General features: G+C 35.9%; 1 non-coding gene across 1 annotated transcript; it reads left to right on the top strand.

Annotated features, from left to right (window-relative positions):
- Positions 1 to 749: 749 nt before the first annotated feature.
- On the top strand, positions 750 to 852 carry LOC139182888 (U6 spliceosomal RNA). Its single transcript, XR_011566447.1, has one exon. It is a non-coding gene; the product is annotated as a U6 spliceosomal RNA (small nuclear RNA).
- The last annotated feature ends 4,890 nt before the right edge of the window (positions 853 to 5,742 follow it).

Here is a 5,742-nt window from a genome sequence, read left to right as displayed (position 1 = left end):
TGCTGAAAGTTAAACTCCATGTTTGTTGTTGTAAATTTACAATTTGGAAATGTCCTCCACATTCTAATTGACCCAGTAAAGTGTTAAATTTTTGTATGTTGTAGTTAATATAGAGACTTAGCATATTTCAGTGGGATGGAGGGTGGGTTTCTAGAGGATTGGTCTGCAACGTCACTGTTTTAAATGCCATGCTGAGAAGTTTGAAGTTAAAAAATAAAATTTCAGTAGAAACATAAGAGGGAAGAGTTGTTAGTGGATTTAAAGTAAATAATCTTTCAATCCAGATTAAGAAAAAAAACCAGTGGAGATAGAAAAGGGTAACATTAGGATGTTTGTAACCTCAGAATTATTCTATTTTGGATACTCTGATACAGTCTTCATATTGAACCGCATTTTCTAGACCTCAAGAATTATTTTTCTTCTGTTGACAAGTTTCTCTTCAGATAGGAAAATACAATTGTCAATATGTTATACTTAGATTTGTAAACTACCTATTAATAGAGGGGATTGCTCTAGGTGTGTTGGTTGAACAAATGACTTTTTACCCTTTATTATTTTGACCTTGGGAGGAGTATATTTTGCTTTGGGTCTTCATAATATGCAGGTTTTATGTGGAAGCTAGTGACTGGGAAAGGTTAAGAATTAATGTAGAAAGTTGTCAATGAAAGGAGTAGATGAATGGTAATGGACTGATTGGAGTTATTGAAGCCACTAAAATAAAGGAAAAATGAGAGATGCATGGATAGGGCTTGCTTCAGCAGCACATAGAGTAAAATTGGAATGATGCAGTGAAGACCAGCATGGCCCTTGCTCAAGAATGACAAGCAAATTCGTGAAGTGTTCCATATTAAAAAAATGATTGGACAAAAATATTGGAACTGAGTACATTCAGCTATGTCTAATATATCTCTTTAAGCATTTGCTTTTCATGAACTTCTCTTTGAAGATACACGATAAACTATTTATGATACAAATTAAGATAATCACATATATTTTCATATTTGTTTGATTTTAAAGTGCTTCATGTATATAAACCAAGAAGAGTGTTTTCTTATGTGGATATTATTCAGTACATACTATTATATGATCATATAATTACATTAACCTGACTCCAGTGTGTTCAGAATAAATCTCATTAATACAAGAATAGCAGTTAAATATATGTACACATATTTCCTGTGTTTAAAAAGTTAAGGATGCAAAAATAAATTATTAGGTAGAAATTTACATTTGAGCAGTAATTCACCTAGAAACAAGTGGAATGACAGAAACATAAATTAAAAGACTCATAAGAGAACAGTTTTGTTTTTGTAAAGGAATTTGTTTTACAAGCAAAGTGACAAATGGCTTAAAACAATATTCTTGTTGCTAGGCTCTTAGATACCTAAACAGACCTTATACTTTTTAGGTTTAAGCATAACAAACTGAAACATTATAAAGATGCTTAGTAAAAATAAAAAGATGACTCACTACAAAAATTAGAATTTTGCTTTTCTACTAGTTCTTGAAACTGTATACAACAGATAATTCTTTCTTCAGATTTTCTGCCTTTTTTGTTAATCACTTGTCTTAACAACAGTCTCACTATGTGAATTCTTTTTTTATTTTTAAAAAATACAATATTATTTAAATATTCTCTTAGGTTGTAACTTGTTATTTCTTGCATGTTAGAAACAAACTATTTTATTTGGAAACATTTTTCCACTATTTCTGTCTGATGAAAAATATAAAGTGGCTAGTTTTGATGAATCAATCCAGTATAACAACGATAGATTAAGAAACTTGATTCAAATGTTAGAAGAATCTTGCCAAGTGGTATAGATACAGTATTGAGAAAGGAATTTCAAAAGACAGAGTAATTTTCTTTTTCTTTCTTTTTTTTTTTTATTACTCATTGGCTATGTGATTGTGGGCAGGTCATGTCTCCTTCTGAAATTTTTCAACTTGCCCCACTTTCATGATGACATAGATTCCTTGGGTGCAAGACAGTCAGAAACTTTGAGGTCCTGATATTTATGTTTATGTGTATGCATATAGTTTTTTTTTTAATTTAAATTTATTATGCATATAGTTTTGAAGTGGGCGTTGAGGATGCTGTCATTGAGCTATATCACATTAAAAAGATACAGAATCAACTACAACCTATGAAGTGTAGATTTAAATTTCTTTTAATTTATATATTTTTAAATTTTATTTGTTTATTTTGGCTGTGCTGAGTATCTGCTGCTGCCAGGGCTTTTCTCTATTGGTGGTGAGAGGGCGGCTGCTCTCTAGTTGCAGTACACAGGCTTCTCATTTCAGTGGCTTCTTTTGTAGCAGAACATGGGGCTCTAGGGTGTGTGGGCTTCAGTCGTTGTGGCTTCTGGGCTCTAGAGCACAGGCTCAATGGTTGTGGCACACAGGGCTATTTTTCCATGGCATGTGGGATCTTCCGGGACCAGTGATTGAAGCATTGGCAGGTAGGTTCCTTACCACTGAGCCACCAGGGAAGCCCAAATTTCTGTTTTTATGCAGCATGTGTGTGTGTTTTAAGGGGAGTGAAATCAGTTTAAACCAAAGATTACCATGATTAAAATAGAAATATATTAAGAAACGAGTGTAAAAGCAAGTGGAGTCTGGCCTAAAGAAAAATGTGATAGAAAACAGACGGTGTATGGATTTTTCTCTGCAAGAATTGGTGCGTGATTTTTTTTTTTTTCCTGAAAACTTTCTGTCAAAAGTCAAGCTTAAATTCTACTGGAGGTGATGAGCAGATCATGAAAATCCAAAAGCACACACAAAAAGAACTTAATAAACAAATACTTTAAAAATATATATATGTTTATTTTTTTGGCTGCATCAGGTCTAAGCTGCAGCGTGTGGGATCTTTTGTTGCAGCTTGCAGGCTCTTCTGCGTAGGCTTCTCTGGTTATGGTGTGCAGGTTCCAGAGCCCATGTGCTCTCCAGCTGTGGAGTGTGGGCTCAGTTGTTGTTGTTCAGTGGCTCAGTCCTCGCCTGCTCTTTACAACCCCATGGACTGCAACATGCCAGGCTTCCCTGTCCATCACCATCTCTTAGAGCTTGCTCAAACTCATGTCCTTTGAATCAGTGATGCCATCCAATGATCTCATCCTCTGTCATCCCCTTTTCCTCCTGCCTTCAATCTTTCCCAGCATCAGGGTCTTTTCCAATGAGTTGGCTCTTCGCATCAGGTGGCCGAAGTATTAGAGCTTCAGCATCAGTCCTTCCAGTGAAAATTCAGGGTTGATTTCCTTTAGGATTGACTGGTTTGATCTCCTTGCAGTCCAAGGGCCTCTCAAGAGTCTTCTACACAACCACAGTTCAAAAGCATCAATTCTTAGACACTCAGCCTTCTTTATGGTCCAACTCTTGCATGCGTACATGAGTACTGAGAAACCACAACTTGGACTAAATGGACATTTGTCGGCAATGTAATGTCTCTGCTTTTTAATATGCTGTTTAGTTTTGTCATAGCTTTTCTTCCAAGCAGTAAGTGTCTTTTAATTTCATGGCTGAAGTCACCATCTGCAGGGATTTTGGAGCCCCTCAAAATAATGCCTGTCACTGTTTTCATTGTTTCCCCTTCTATTTGCCATGGAGTGATGGGACTGGATGCCATGATCTTAGTTTTTTGAATGTTGAGTTTTAAACCAGCTTTTTCACTCTCCTCTTTCTCCTTCATCAAGAGGCTGTTTAGTTCCTCTTTGCTTTCTGCCATAAGGGTGGTGTCATCTGCATATCTGAGATTATTGATGTTTCTCCCGGGAGTCTTGATTCCAGCTTGTGCTTCATGCAGCCTGGCATTTCACATAATGTACTCTGCATATAAGTTAAATAAGCAGGGTGACAATATACAGCCTTGATTTACTCCTTTCCCAATTTGAAATCAATCTGTTGTTCCATGTCTGGTTCTAACTGTTGCTTCCTGACCCGCATACAGATTTCTCAGGAGGCAGGTTAGGTGGTCTGGTATTCCTATCGCTTGAAGAATTTTCCAGTTTGTTGTGACCCACACAGTTAAAGGCCTTAGCATAGTCAATGAAGCAGAAGTAGATGTTTTCTTGGAATTCTCTTGTTTTTTATATGACCCAGTGGATATTGGCAATGTGACCTCTGATTCCTTTGCCTTTTCTAAGTCCAGCTTGAACATCTGGAAGTTCTGAGTTCATGTTCTGTTGAAGCCCTTGGAGAGTTTTGAGCATTACTTTGCTAGCATGTGAAATGGGTGCAGTTGTGTGATAGTTTGAACATTCTTTGGCACTGGCTTTCTTTGAGATCGGAATGAAAACTGACCTTTTCCAGTCCTGTGGCCACTGCTGAATTGTCTAAATTTGCTGATATATTGAGTACAGCACTTTAACAGCATCATCTTTTAGGATTTGAAATAGCTGAGCTGGAATTCCATCACCTCCGCTAGCTCAGTAGTTTCCCCAAAGCATGTGGGATCCTAGTTCCCATACCAGGGATTAAACTGGTTTCCCCTGTATTGGAAGGCAGATTCTTAACCACTATATCACCAGGGAAGTCTCCCCATAACAAATAATTTTAAAATTTTATTCCACATCAAATTGTAGCATGAATATCCCATTAAAAACAAAATCTGGAAGAATAACTTTAAACTCATTATAAATTCCCCCAAATTTTATCATCAGCAGTTATTGCTTAGTGCATCTCTTCACAAGTATCACAGATTTCTTCTTTAATTAGCTAATTGCAACATCCAAAAAGTTCTAATGCAAACTGTTGTGGTTAAGTGGGTCCAAATAATGCTGGGTTCCTGAATCTACCATTTACAAATCTTGTAATAGATAAGCTAGTGAGTCTCTATTTTTCCCAATCCTCCCTTGTACAGAATATTGGCATTAGTATGTAGAGTTATTCTGAGGTTTGAATGCAATTCCTCATGTAAAGTATGTGAAACATTGGGATAATAAAGCACAACACTAATGAATTTATTAGGTCATTCAATGAAATCTAATTGTCTAGATGCCATTGACAATGAGCCTGAATTTATTTAACAATGACCCCCAGAAAAACCCTACTACAGTGATAAAGTGACCTTTGATCGGCACATTTCTTGACAGAAGGAGGGACAGTCTTTGTAGGGTAATAGCTTAAGAGTAATTCACAGTTAAAGAGAAATCAAATAACACTGTGAAGGAAAGAATTGTGGAGACCAAGAGAGGAGTGAAATGCACTTGATAATGGTAAACAGTAGTAATTAGTAGACATTGATTTGCATATTTATTCACTTTATTTTAATGTACCTTGTTTAACTGTAAGTTAATTTTAGCAATGGCTGTGTTTAACAATTGAATCAGCAGAGTTTTGAAAATTCAGTGTATAGTTGACTCTCATGAGTTGGTACAATTGCCTTTCGCAAACCACTGAGGGACACTGAGTGTGAAAATGCATAAGTGATACTTACACATGTGCTTTGTTATCTCAAAACAGGCATTACAATCAAAGGTCTATTCACCAAATATCTGGCCAAAAATATCTGTATATAATCACACTATCTAGAAACCAGAGTCTAAGACTCATCTTCATCATTCCCTAACAATAAAAATAATGTGGATAATTTCTCTGGATTATGCATTCATACATTCCCTGAACAGAAAATGTGTCTATAAGATAACCATCTAGTTGTAATCATTGTTATCTATTGTAGGCTACACTTGATTTATTATGATAATCTGAATTTTTTGTGTGTGGGGTTTTATTTTCCTATGACATTATGTA

The sequence above is a fragment of the Bos indicus genome, chromosome 4 (genome assembly GCF_029378745.1).
Source record: "Bos indicus isolate NIAB-ARS_2022 breed Sahiwal x Tharparkar chromosome 4, NIAB-ARS_B.indTharparkar_mat_pri_1.0, whole genome shotgun sequence".
In the NCBI taxonomy this organism is placed as follows: domain Eukaryota; kingdom Metazoa; phylum Chordata; class Mammalia; order Artiodactyla; family Bovidae; genus Bos; species Bos indicus.
This window is presented reverse-complemented; position numbering and strand designations above follow the sequence as displayed.